This window comes from Crinia signifera, chromosome 6 (genome assembly GCF_055691185.1).
Source record: "Crinia signifera chromosome 6, ASM5569118v1, whole genome shotgun sequence".
NCBI classification, from domain to species: Eukaryota; Metazoa; Chordata; class Amphibia; order Anura; family Myobatrachidae; genus Crinia; species Crinia signifera.
In genome coordinates this window covers 174,595,500-174,607,661 of record NC_139222.1, presented here as the reverse complement: position 1 = coordinate 174,607,661, position 12,162 = coordinate 174,595,500, and positions in this window count along the sequence as shown.

Sequence of the window (12,162 nt, the reverse complement as noted above, 5' to 3'; positions counted from 1 at the left end):
ATATGCCTAAATGTTACCGTCTGTTTTTTGCTTTCTTTATGCACAATAAAGATTTGCCTTTTCAATCAAAAAAAAAAATCAGAGGAAACCCTACCAGGACACAGGATTGTCTAGCTAACGGTAGTGGTAAGGCTGCAGGATACTGAGATTGCTATATCAGGGCACTGACTGCGAGAGGCTGCAGGAGGATCTATGCTACCAATTATCCTGTACCATGTGACCATCTTTTTGGTTGTGCTGTCATAATAAAGACTTATTTTTAATAAAGTCTTGTCTGCCCGAGTGATTGGCATCCCACCAAGGGTAACCACCTTCCCAGCTAAGGGTGGTTTCCTCACAACCACTTTGGGTAAGAAACCCTTATTTGTCCGTAATTCCGCCCTGTCAGAATGAAACATCAAAAATGGAGACCTACAGGACAAAGCCCCGAGATCAGAAACCCTCCGTGCTGACGCCAGGGCCAATAACATGATAGTGTTCCAGGAAAGACATTTCAGATCTACAAAAGGCGGTTGAATTCATAGTACTCCTTTAAGAAAACGTCTGAACCGCTGTTATTAAGGCGAGCCGTCTGTGGAAAAAGACCGACAGGGCTGAAACCTGTACCTTTAGGGACCCTAAATGGAGACTAGCCGCAAGGCCAGTCTGAAGGAATTCTAACAGCCTGGGAAGACTGAAGATCGCCTTAGGAAACTTCTTCGACACACACCAATGGACATAATCCTTCTAGATGCGATGAGAATGTCTAGAAGTAACAATTTTCCTCACACTCATCATAGTGGGAATATCTGCCGGTGGGATACCTCACCGTTTTAGCAGGTTGGCCTCAACAACCATGCCGTCAAATGAAGACGAGGAAAGTTTGGGTAGGCGAATGGACTCTGCAGAAGAAGATCAGGTCTGATTGGGAGCCGCCATGGAGGTTCCACCAGGAGTATATGGAGATTGGAAAACCAAGAACTCCTCGGCCAATCCGGAGCCATCAGGATTACAGAACCTGACACTCTTTTTATCCGTTTGAGAACCTTTGGAAGCAAAGGAAACAGATAAGCAAGATCGAAGTCCCATGCGATTGACAGCGCATCCACCGCCATTGCTGCTGGATCTCTGGACCTGGAGCAAAAAAGCAGGAGCTTGTTGGTGAGTCTGGACGCCATCAAGTCTATCTGAGCCGTCCCCCTCCTCTGAACAATCTGTAGGAAGATCTCTGGATGCAGAGCCCATTCCCCTGGATGAAAATCCTGACGACTGAGAAAATCTGCCCTTCAGTTTTCTACACCCGGGATGAAGATTGCAGAAAAGTTCTCGGAATAGGTCTCCGCCCAAGCTAGCCGTACTTCTTTCATTGCCGCCCGGCTCTTCGCACTGCCTTGGCGGTTGATGTGTATGATATTGCAGTCGCATTGTCAGACTGAATGCAAACATCTTTTCTTGCAAGAAGGTCAGGGGCTTGTTGTAGTGCAAGGTGAATTGCTTCTAACTCCAAGATGTTGATCGGAAGTAAAGCTTCCTGAAGGGTCCACCTTCCCTGAAACGTCTGGCCCTCAGTCACTGCACCCCAGCCGTGGAGACTGGCATCTGTGGTCAGAATGGTCCACGAAAAAGTTTTGAAGCTGCGACCCTGGAGAAGGTTCGGCATACAGAGCCACCAATGGAGAGATGCACAAGCTTCCATGGACAGAATGATCTTCTTGTGGATGTTGAGGTGACACCCTGACCACTGGCTGAGTAGATTCCACTGAAAAGAGCACGTGTGGAAACACCCGAAAAGAAGAGCCTCGAATGAAGCCACCATGAGGCCTAAAAGACGAGTGCACAGATGGGCGGAGATTCTCGGAGGGTGAAGAACCTGTCTTACCACGCTCTGTAAGGTTGTAGTCTTGTCTAGTGGCTCTTCTTTTGTGTCGAAGGACCAGACCCAGAAATACTAACCATTGAGTTGGTTGGAGCTGGGATTTCTGAAAAATGATTATCCAACCCTGCTGTAGAAGAAGACAGCAGGTCAGAAGAGCGTCTTCTTGCAATTTCTCCTTGGAGGAGGCTTTTAGCAGCAAATCGTCCAAGTAGGGGATGATGGTTACCCCCTGGAGGCGCAGGGCCGAAACCATGCAGGCCATGATTTTGGCAAACACTCTTGGTGCTGAAGATAGACCAAATGGAAGGGCTTGGAACTGGAAGTGTTGGTCTCTTAAGGCAAAGCAGAGAAATATCTGTGTCCATCCCAAATTGGAACGTGCAAGTAAGCATCTTTGATGTCCAGAGACAGAAGATACTTGTTCGGTTCCAAACTTGCAATTCCAGTCCTGAGCGACTCCATTTTGAACTTGTTGTAGACAATATATTTGTTGAGATGTTTTAGGTTTAAAATGGGTCTGACCGAGCCGTCCGGCTTCGGTACGACAAAGAAGCTGAAATAATATTCCTGACCCCTCTTTGACACTGGAACGTGTACAATTACTCTTGAAGTAAGTAGTTTTTGAATGGAGGCACAAAGAACTGAACTGGAATCCTGATCTCCCGGCAGGCTGCTTGTAAAGAACCTTTGTGGGGGGAGACAAGCAAATTCCAGTTGATAAATAATTTGCAGCACTCAAGAATCCTTGCAGTGGTCTGTCCATGTGTCCTGAAACAACAGTAGATGGGCGCCCACCTTGGGATCCCCCAAGTGAGCTGGAATGTTGTGTCCATCATGGTCCATCATGCCACAATGAAAGTTGTGGCATGATGGACCATCATGCCACAACTTTGTCTGTTGGTTTGGCGTCCTGCTTTCGGACTGTGGGCTGAGCCGTAGGGGCGGCTCTGCCCCCTCTGCCCCTACGGCCTCGAATGGAGGAAAAAGCTCCCTGAGATCTGCCTCTGTAGGAAAAGAAACCCAGAAAGGACGGTCCTGAAAATTGTAATTTAGGAGTTGGGGCAGAAGACGGCAGAAAAGTGGACTTGCATCCTGTGGCTTGGGAAATGAGCTTGTCCAGTTCTGGGCCAAACAGTAAGTTGCCCGTGAAAGGAAGAGCTTCCACTGCCTTTTTAATCTCTGCCTCTGCTTGCCAAGACCGCAACCACACAGTGTGTCTTGCCAATACAGCATAAGGTTCTCGCCCCCAATTCCAAAATGTCAGCAGCTGCTTCCCCTCAGGGCCACCGACAGGGGGGGTCGGTCAATGGGGACAAGTGTCCTGAGCCCAGCCACTCTGACAGGAGGGGAGGGCCCACAGCACCCCCTGCCTCTTCCCCCTGCACCTACCCTCTTACCAGTGGCCTCCAATCCCCATCACATCGGTGGGCCGCACTTTGTCTGCAGCCCGCTGCACAGCACATCAGCCCCCTGGCCGGAGCCCAGTTCCGCATCCCAGCAGCACCTGCTGCCCTCTGCCCACCTCAAACAGTAAAGCAGGCAGTGCAATATATCCGTACAGAAAATAGGTTCTGGTAGAATCCTTCTCATTAAATGTAAGATCTCTACACATCCCTATACATTCGTAGTAGTCTATGCTCCCAACCAGGACCAATATTCATCCTTTCAATCACATTTTACATGTTTAGATTCCCTCCTCGAGGGCACAGTAATTGTGGGGGGGAGACCTTAATTGGACCATTGACCCGATAACAGATACATCCACCAGCTCCCGTCGATACTCTGCCTGCAAAGATCGGAAAGTCCACAAAATCCTTCATGACCTCCTGGAGATTTCTAAACCCCACCGGCAGGGACTACTCGTTCTATTCCCACCCCCACCAGACCTACTCCCGTCTAGACTATCTATTCCTAAGTCACAGACATTTACCTTTGCTTCTAGACGCATCCATAGGTTCCATTACCTGGTCAGATCATGCCCCAATCTCAATGATCCTAGCGACCCCCCAACATACCCCCAGCCAATGGACATGGAGGGTTAATGAATCACTATCACAAGATAAGTATTGCAAATCGGAACTAGACAAAGCACTTTTAGAATATTTCAGTTTAAATGACACCGCGGAAATATCCGCAATAACTCTATGGGAGGCACACAAATGCGTCATAAGGGGTAAACTGATACAGTTGGGCACATACACTAAAAAAAAAAAAATCTACGATAACTGCACTACTAAACACTATTCACAATCTTGAATCCATGCACAAATCTGACGCCTCGCCATCAACACTTGCGGAACTAATTGAAGCCCGTTATAATTTGAACAGAATTCTCTAAGAAAGCACCAAATTAGAGATACGCAAGTGTTAAAGTAGATATTACCAATGGGGCAACAAACCGGGTCGCCTTCTAGCCCAAGCCATTAAAGCCCAAAGATCTGCCTTTTTTATTAATGCAATAAAAAAAAGACAAAAAAAAAGACGCAAACTCTCTTTGCTTCAAAACCCCGGAGATTGCGGCTTGCTTCCAAAACTACTACTCCTCCCTATATAACCTGCATGAACCTTCCACCTCAACAGAACATCTGCACAAAATGCTCCAGGCCAAGGAATACTTATCCTCAGTATCTTTCCCCACCTTAACCCTCCCAGACAGAGACCTACTAGATAGACCATTTTCCCAGTTAGAATTGGAATTAGCTATTTCTTCTATGCCCTCCGGCAAAAGCCCTGGCCCAGACGGCTTCACAGCAATATACTACAAAACCTTTAGAAACCTCTTAGCCCCTAAACTGCTCCAGGCTTTCAACGCCATTTCTGCAGATTCCCATTTCTCTAAACAGTCTCTAGAGGCACACATAACAGTCATCTCTAAACCTGGGAAAGACCCCTCAGTATGCTCTAGTTATAGACCCATATCTCTTTTAAATGTTGACATCAAGCTGTTCGCAAAACTGATGGCAAACAGGTTAAACAAACTTCTTCCCGCATTGATCCATAGTGACCAGGTGGGATTTGCTCCGGGCCGTGAGGCGAAGGACAATACCACCAAGGTCCTTAATCTGATCCATCTCGCCTCTCAGCATCGGATCCCCACCATTCTGGTCTCCACAGATGCTGAGAAGGCATTTGACAGGGTCAGTTGGAGTTTTAAGAGGTCTGTGCTGGAGCATATTGGCCTGGGCAGAATTTTGGCCCTATATCACATGCCCACAGCGAGAGTAAGGACAAACAGCTTCCTTTCCGATCCCTTTCCTATTAGTAATGGAACGAGGCAGGGCTGTCCCCTCTCACCGTTAATTTTTGTTCTATGCATGGAGGCCTTGGCCAGAGCTATAAGAATCAACCAAAACATCTCAGGTCTGCAAATTGGAGAGGCAGACTACAAGTTGGCACTATTTGCCGACGATCTACTGGCAATAATCACACATCCAGAAGCATCACTACCCCACTTTATACAAGAGCTAGATCGTTTCAGCTCCGTTTCAAACTTTAAAGTCAATAGGACCAAATCAAGCATCCTTAACATCTCAATACCTTCTGCTTCGGTCCCCCAGTTTAGAGGTTCTTCCTCATTCACTTGGCAACCCTCCCACATCACATATCTAGGCATTAATTTACCTAGCGACTTAACCCGATTACACTCCCTGAACTACCAACCCCTACTCAAATCCCTCCGAGCAGACTATAGCAGATGGCACAACAGAACAGTTATCTTGGCTGGGTAGTATAAACATCACTAAAATGAATTCCCTACCCAAACTGCTATACATACTCAAGACCTTACCCATCTCTATCCCAGACGTATGGTTTAAAACTATCCGAACCCAACAATTTATCTGGCTTCGTAAGAAACCCAGAATTAAATGGGATATCTTGACAAGAAATACCCAAAAGGGGGGGTTCCAGTTGCCAGATGTCAGAAACTACTACTATGCTATACACCTAAACAGAGTATTGGATTGGACTAGAAGTCGGAGCACTAAACAATGGGTAGAACTTGAGGGCGTATGTGTTAGACAATATCCCGAAATATTTCCCTGGCTCCCTAAGCCCCCCAAACTGCCCCCCTCCCACCCGAGCATTCTCCCTAGCCGCATGGAAATTTTTACGACGCAACCCACTCATCTCTTCCGAATTTGGTCCACTGACTTCCTTTATGTATAACCCGGATTTCCAACCGGTTTTGAACATCTCCAATTTTTCCCAGTGGGCACTAGAGAGACTTTTCAGAGTGGGTCAGATGATAGCTGGCTCGGGTATACGAGCGTTCTCTGATATACAAGCAAAATGGGACGTCCCTTCTAAGGACTTTTGTAAGTTCCTGCAAGTTAGACACTTCCTGCAAACAGGCTCTAGAATCTCACTATCTTCCCGCAAACTAACCCCGTTTGAAAGACTTTGTGTAGACACCTGTGATCCCACCCACACAATCTCGTTGTTATACAAACTACTTTAAAATTTAAATAATGATATATCCTCAACATTCACCCGGGCTTGGGAACGGGACCTAGGCCTATCTATCTCTGATAAAGAATGGGAATCTATCTTTCTAAAGGCCCACACCAGTTCTGTTTGCATTCAAACTATTGAAACACAATACAAAATAATTATGTGGTGGTACAGACATCCATCTATTCTACACATCATGAACCCGAGTATCTCGGCAAATTGCTGGAGATGCAAGATGGCCACTGGAACCCTCTAACACATATGGGGCAGTATTCAATGAGAAAAATTCTCCGTGTTTTATGGAGAATTTGTGCTTTGTTCGCCTTGGACGGAGCATTTTGCTCTCCAAAAGCGAGCAACCCTATTCAATGTGAAATATTCTCCGTCTTTCTAAGTGATTTTCTCTGTCTCTCTCCGTGTAGAAGTTCTCCATCTTTTGATGGAGATCTGGAATGTGAACTTTTAAACTAAAAGGTTTTTTTTTTAAATTTTGGTGTAAAAAAATCAGTTTTTTTTTCTGTGAAGGGGCATGTTATTTTTATTCATGTGCTTATAGCACATGAATAGATATTTAATTAAAAAAAAAAAATTGTTTAATTTTTTTTTTTTTTTACACAGTGCAGCCAGCAGGGGGCCGGAGCGCTCGAGTCGCTCATTAGATATTCATATATTCACTGCACCCGATCGTTAATATGCACGATCGGGTGCAGTGAATACTGGGTCCCCCGCTGGCTATAGGCGGGGCAGCCTGTGCTGCCTGGGTCCAGGGGAGCCCACCTCCCCTCCACATTCCTCTGGAGCAGCCAGTGAGACTTTAATCTCTCTGGCTGCTTCCGTCCCCCGGCTCCCTGAAAGCTCCCTGCCGCGGACGCTCGTCCGCTGCAGGGGTTAAGACTCGCCGCGAGTGGCGGCGAGCATCAGCCACATTGAATAGTGGATAAAGTGCCGTGACGGAGAATCTCCAAACATGGAGAATCTCCGCAAAAACACGGAGAGTGCATGGAGAGCGAAATAAAACGCTCTCCATTCACGGAGAATTTCCTTATTGAATACTGCCCATGGTGGGAATGCCCACTAATCGCACCCTTTTGGACTGATGTTCTCCAAACCCCCCCCCTCTCTCCTTCCTCTCTTTCCACCCTTCTTATTCTGCCCTCCCTCTTTACCTCATATACCCCAGTCTGTCTGCACTAATGCGAGTACCCACATCGCACCCTTCCTTTTTTTCCTCGGCTCATTATATTCAAAAAGTTCTGTTGATTTAAGAGGAACCTATTATCAGCAATTATACTGCTGCCTATTGTTAATAACTGTTCATCTCGCTGTGCCGAGACAAGCTGGATATTCATGTAATTCAATGTATGAGTCCCCTTTAATTTCTTTTAATATTCAATAAAAACGGATTATACAAAAAAAAAAAAAAAGCAGGCAGTGCGGTGGGCAGCAGGACAGCCAGTAGCCCCCACAATTGCATGATGACATCATGGCACGCAAGGACGAGAAGCCGGAGTATACCCGCAAGCTGCAGGACACCCTCCCCCATATCCCCAGAGACTCGGAATCCCCAGCAGCACCGCACAGGGGAGCCATCACACGCAAGGAATTTTTTTTTAATGGTTTGATTTATTTTTGGGTTGTGGGGGCCCAGTCTATCTGGGCTGTCCCGGGCCCCACAATATCTAGTGCCAGCCCTGCTTCCCCTACATAAGCAGCAGCGTCCTTAAGGCATTCCACCAAGGGCACTAACTCTAACCGCTGCCTGATTTGCTGAAGACCTAGAGTTAATTCTTCAGCCCATTTTTTCATGGCCCTAACCACCCAAGCAGATGCTAAGGCAGGCCTTACAAGCACTACTGCATAGCAGTAAATTGATTTTAAAGTGGATTCTAGCCTACGATTAGGTACCTCCTTTAAGGTAACCGCACCCGGGACAGGTAGTGTGGTGCGCTTAGATAAGCACCAGGCCAAGACATCTGGAGGCGGTGAATTTTCCTACTTACCCCTAGAATCAGGAGAAAAGGGATAAAACATTTTCAAGCAGTTAGAATTTTGAAATTTTCTATCAGGAGTTTTCCATGCTGTAAGCAAGGGTTTATCTAACTCATCTGAGTCAGGAAAGAATAACTGCTGCCTTTGGACACGCCCAAAAATGGAAACTTGTTCAGGGACAGTATCTTCTGTAATATTTTAGGTGGATTTTACCGCCCTGATTAAACCATCAACACCCTGTGAAATCTCTTCCACCGGTTCCTCTTTTGGAACGAACTGCACCAAGGGGGTTAGCAAATTCCCCTTCCTCAAGTTCATCTTCCCCATAGTCAGAATCCATGGCCAATACAGAAGAAATGGGCCTTTTTGCTGGCCCAGGACGGGTACTTTGGGAAGGACCCGCAACTGATTGGGATAAAGAATTGACAGATTTAATTAAAGTATGAGTCCATGCTGGCTCAGAAGAAGACAGATTTGAGACCTGCATTTGCAGTGCCTCCCTTTCTCTGCCAGTTCTGCTGCCAAGTCAGCCAGGACAATCTGAAAAGGATCCCTCCCCTGTGGAGGGCCCTGAGGGGTAGAAGGCTGCTGATAAACAACCACTGGGGCTTGAACCTTATTACAACACTTTTCACATAGGGATAACCCCTTGGTGTGTTGTGTATACTGGTCATTGCATTGTTTGCAAGTATATAGTGTAAAGGGCCCTACATACGCAGAGATGTGTGCCAGAGATACATAACGGGAGATTCAGCACAAGAGATTTCACTCTTGTGGCTCATTTCAGACAATGAGCCACATACAGAGAGATTTGTGTCAGAGATTCAAATTGGGAGATTCAGCACGGGAGATTTCAAATCTGTCACGACTGTCACAGCCGCACATGCCATCAAACTGCACTGTGTATGTGTAATATATATATATATATATATATATATATATATATATATATATATATATAATGTGGTATAGGGGTCCCCATCCCCATTCCTAAACATAGGCGTCTAGACCCCAGTAGGCGTCTAGACCTTCTCTCCGTCTCTTCCATGATGCCTTGGATGTGGCCCCAGTTATCCTGTGGAGGAGCATGGCTGCTTGCTGGTTGGAAAGAATAGGCACTTTCTTCTGCTCTGCACCCCACAATTTACATATACATATATGCTTGACACACTTAACACTCAAAGGCATACATGCATAGATACATACATACAGAGAGGGACACATATACAGACACATGATACAAAGAGAGACAGACCATATACACAGGCACATATTGAAGGGGACACACACACACACACACACACACAGCCTGTGGCGTAAGTTCGCCCATGTTGCCCGGAGGCAAGATAAATGTTGATGCCCCCCCCCCCACCCAATAGATAGATAGCTAACTAGAAAGGGAGAATGAGATAGGGGGAGCGAGGTAGAGAAATACAGTAGTGGAGGAGAATGAGAGTGATAGGGAATGATAGAGAAGGGGAGAGAGAGAGAGATAATGTAAGAGACATAGGGGGAGTCGGGGAAAGTGAGAAAATGAGCAGCCCTCACCTTAGCCTGGAGCCGCGGTGAAGGAAGCCACAGGAGTTTGGACCTGTCCTGCAGTGAGTGTCAAAACCCCCTGTGTCTCCAGCACTCTGTGCCTATCTGTTTGTGACCTCCCGCCAGCTACTGCCCGTCTGCCCGCCGCCCTGTTCTTGAACCGAAGCCAGGCTGCAGATTCACATTTTACTGGACAGCCGCTGGTATCAGCTGAGCTCTGCAGCGCCGGCGGCTGTCTATTACTGCCTGCGCTGCGAACCACAGCCGCTTGAGACCCAGTGGGGAAACTTGCTCCAAGAGCCAGCCGGCATTTGAAAGAGTGGATGTGCCCTTTCAGGGCTCAGTGCCCCGGCGCTGCGCAGGAATGCTTCCGGGCGGCAGCGGCTTCAGTGGGGAGGTGAGTGACAGCGGGGCTTCTTGTTGGCGGCGTCTTCAGTGACGGTCGCTCAGATGGCCCTGCTCATCCCCGCGCCACACATGTGGGAGATGAGCAGGAGCATCTCAGCGACTGCTCTGAATTGACAGACAGGTCCGTTCTGAATCTTGTGCAGATTCAGAACGGCGGGTGCGCGCATGTAAATCGCTGTATGGGCTATATACACAGCGATTTACATGTATTTTCAGGCATTTTCTGAGCGATTTGTTAAAATCGCTCAGAAAATGCCTGAATATTGTGCTGTGTGTGGGGCCCTTAACACTGTAGGGGAACTGGATGTCTTTTCCTGGGGTAGAAGGCAGCAAGTAGCAGCTGAAAAATCATACAAAATGAAAATTAACAACAAAATAAAAATACCTTGCCTGTCCGGTACTACCTAAACACAGGATATTCCTAACTATCTCTAAGCAAAACACCAAATTTTCCAGTCACTACTGGATAGCTTAGTTGCATCAGAAAGCTTGTTCCTCAGGCATTCTGCCCACACTGATCAGTCCAGCAGCTCTACATGGGCCTTGCACAGCTGCAAGTGCTGATGAGCCCTCTGTGAGGCAAAACACCTGAGCTGGGCCTTTACTCAGCTTTAACAAAAAAAGAAACATTCTCATGGAAGTTTACCTGTTTCTAAAAGGTGTAAGACAAGAACCTGGGACAAATATACCTGCCCTCAAACACTATTCCAGTGTTCTTGTCACAATAGCTTTAAGGCAGCTTTTGAGGTTGTATTGTAGCTTTACCTGCCATATTGCTGTATGTCTGAACAGAGCACACAGAATCCCACTGTACAACAACCTCACACACACTCAGCATCAACTGGGCCTGATCAGGCACAGTGAGAGAGGAGCCACATTAAAACCCCCAATGTGTATAATGCTTAGGCAAAAATTATTCCTGCCCAGGACTCACAGTACGGCTGTGGTTGTAGGAGGGTGCGCTGGAGCAAGGTCAGGAAGCTGGAGGACCAGGGCCTGTCTTGCGCTGGAGGGAGCCGCCTGTGTTCTCAGCAATGACGCCATCGGCTGTAAGAGAAGAGGCCAGCTCCACCCTTCCCCACAGCTGTCCGCGCTCTTTGTGATGCGTCATCGTAAGGCCAGGGAATCTGAAGGGATACACCACACCCCCCGTGTATAACGGCGCCAGCAGAGTAAATACAGCCCGCGGCACAGAGACTGGCAAGAGCTAGCTTTGGATATGCCATAGTGAGCATCTGGGTCCCTCCTAACAGCCATTCAGGCTAATGGCGATCCCCGCCATTACCTGTAGCACCTGTAGCAAGCGGCTGCGGCGGGTCCCCAGAAGGCGTCTCTGGTGGCTGGATCTGGGAGGTGCACCGCATGCGGTGATGACCAAGCCCTACCAGGTTCCCATGGTGCAGGCAGACCTTGCCTAAAGGGTCTGCCTGGCCTCTTAGATAAAAACATTTCCAAATAAAAACAAAAACCTAAGCTCCCTTAGAGGCTATTTCCCGGGAGACTGACTCCTCTGGCACTTTTTCTAAGACAGGTCTGGACGGGGATAGAGAGGGGAGGAGCCAGTCACTTCCAAAGTTTTAGAAGTGCTGACTGCTCAGTACACCAGCTCTACCCCCATCAGTCAACCAGACGGCAGTGTCCCCTGCTGCACTAAAGGGAAAGATACCTTTGAGTGAATATAGAGACCAGCACTCAGATCAGTGGTCCTATAAGGGTATTCACCCAGAAGTGGATGTCACTCTATGGAAAGTTTACATCTTTATCCAAGACCCTCGCTGGGTTACCATTCATTTTGTTTTTACATTATATTTAATTTGGGAGTGGTGCTCCTGAGTGGATACTTGGTTGGAGATGTTTTTGTTCGCTGTTTCGTAAAAAAAAAATATATATATATATATATATATATATATATATATATA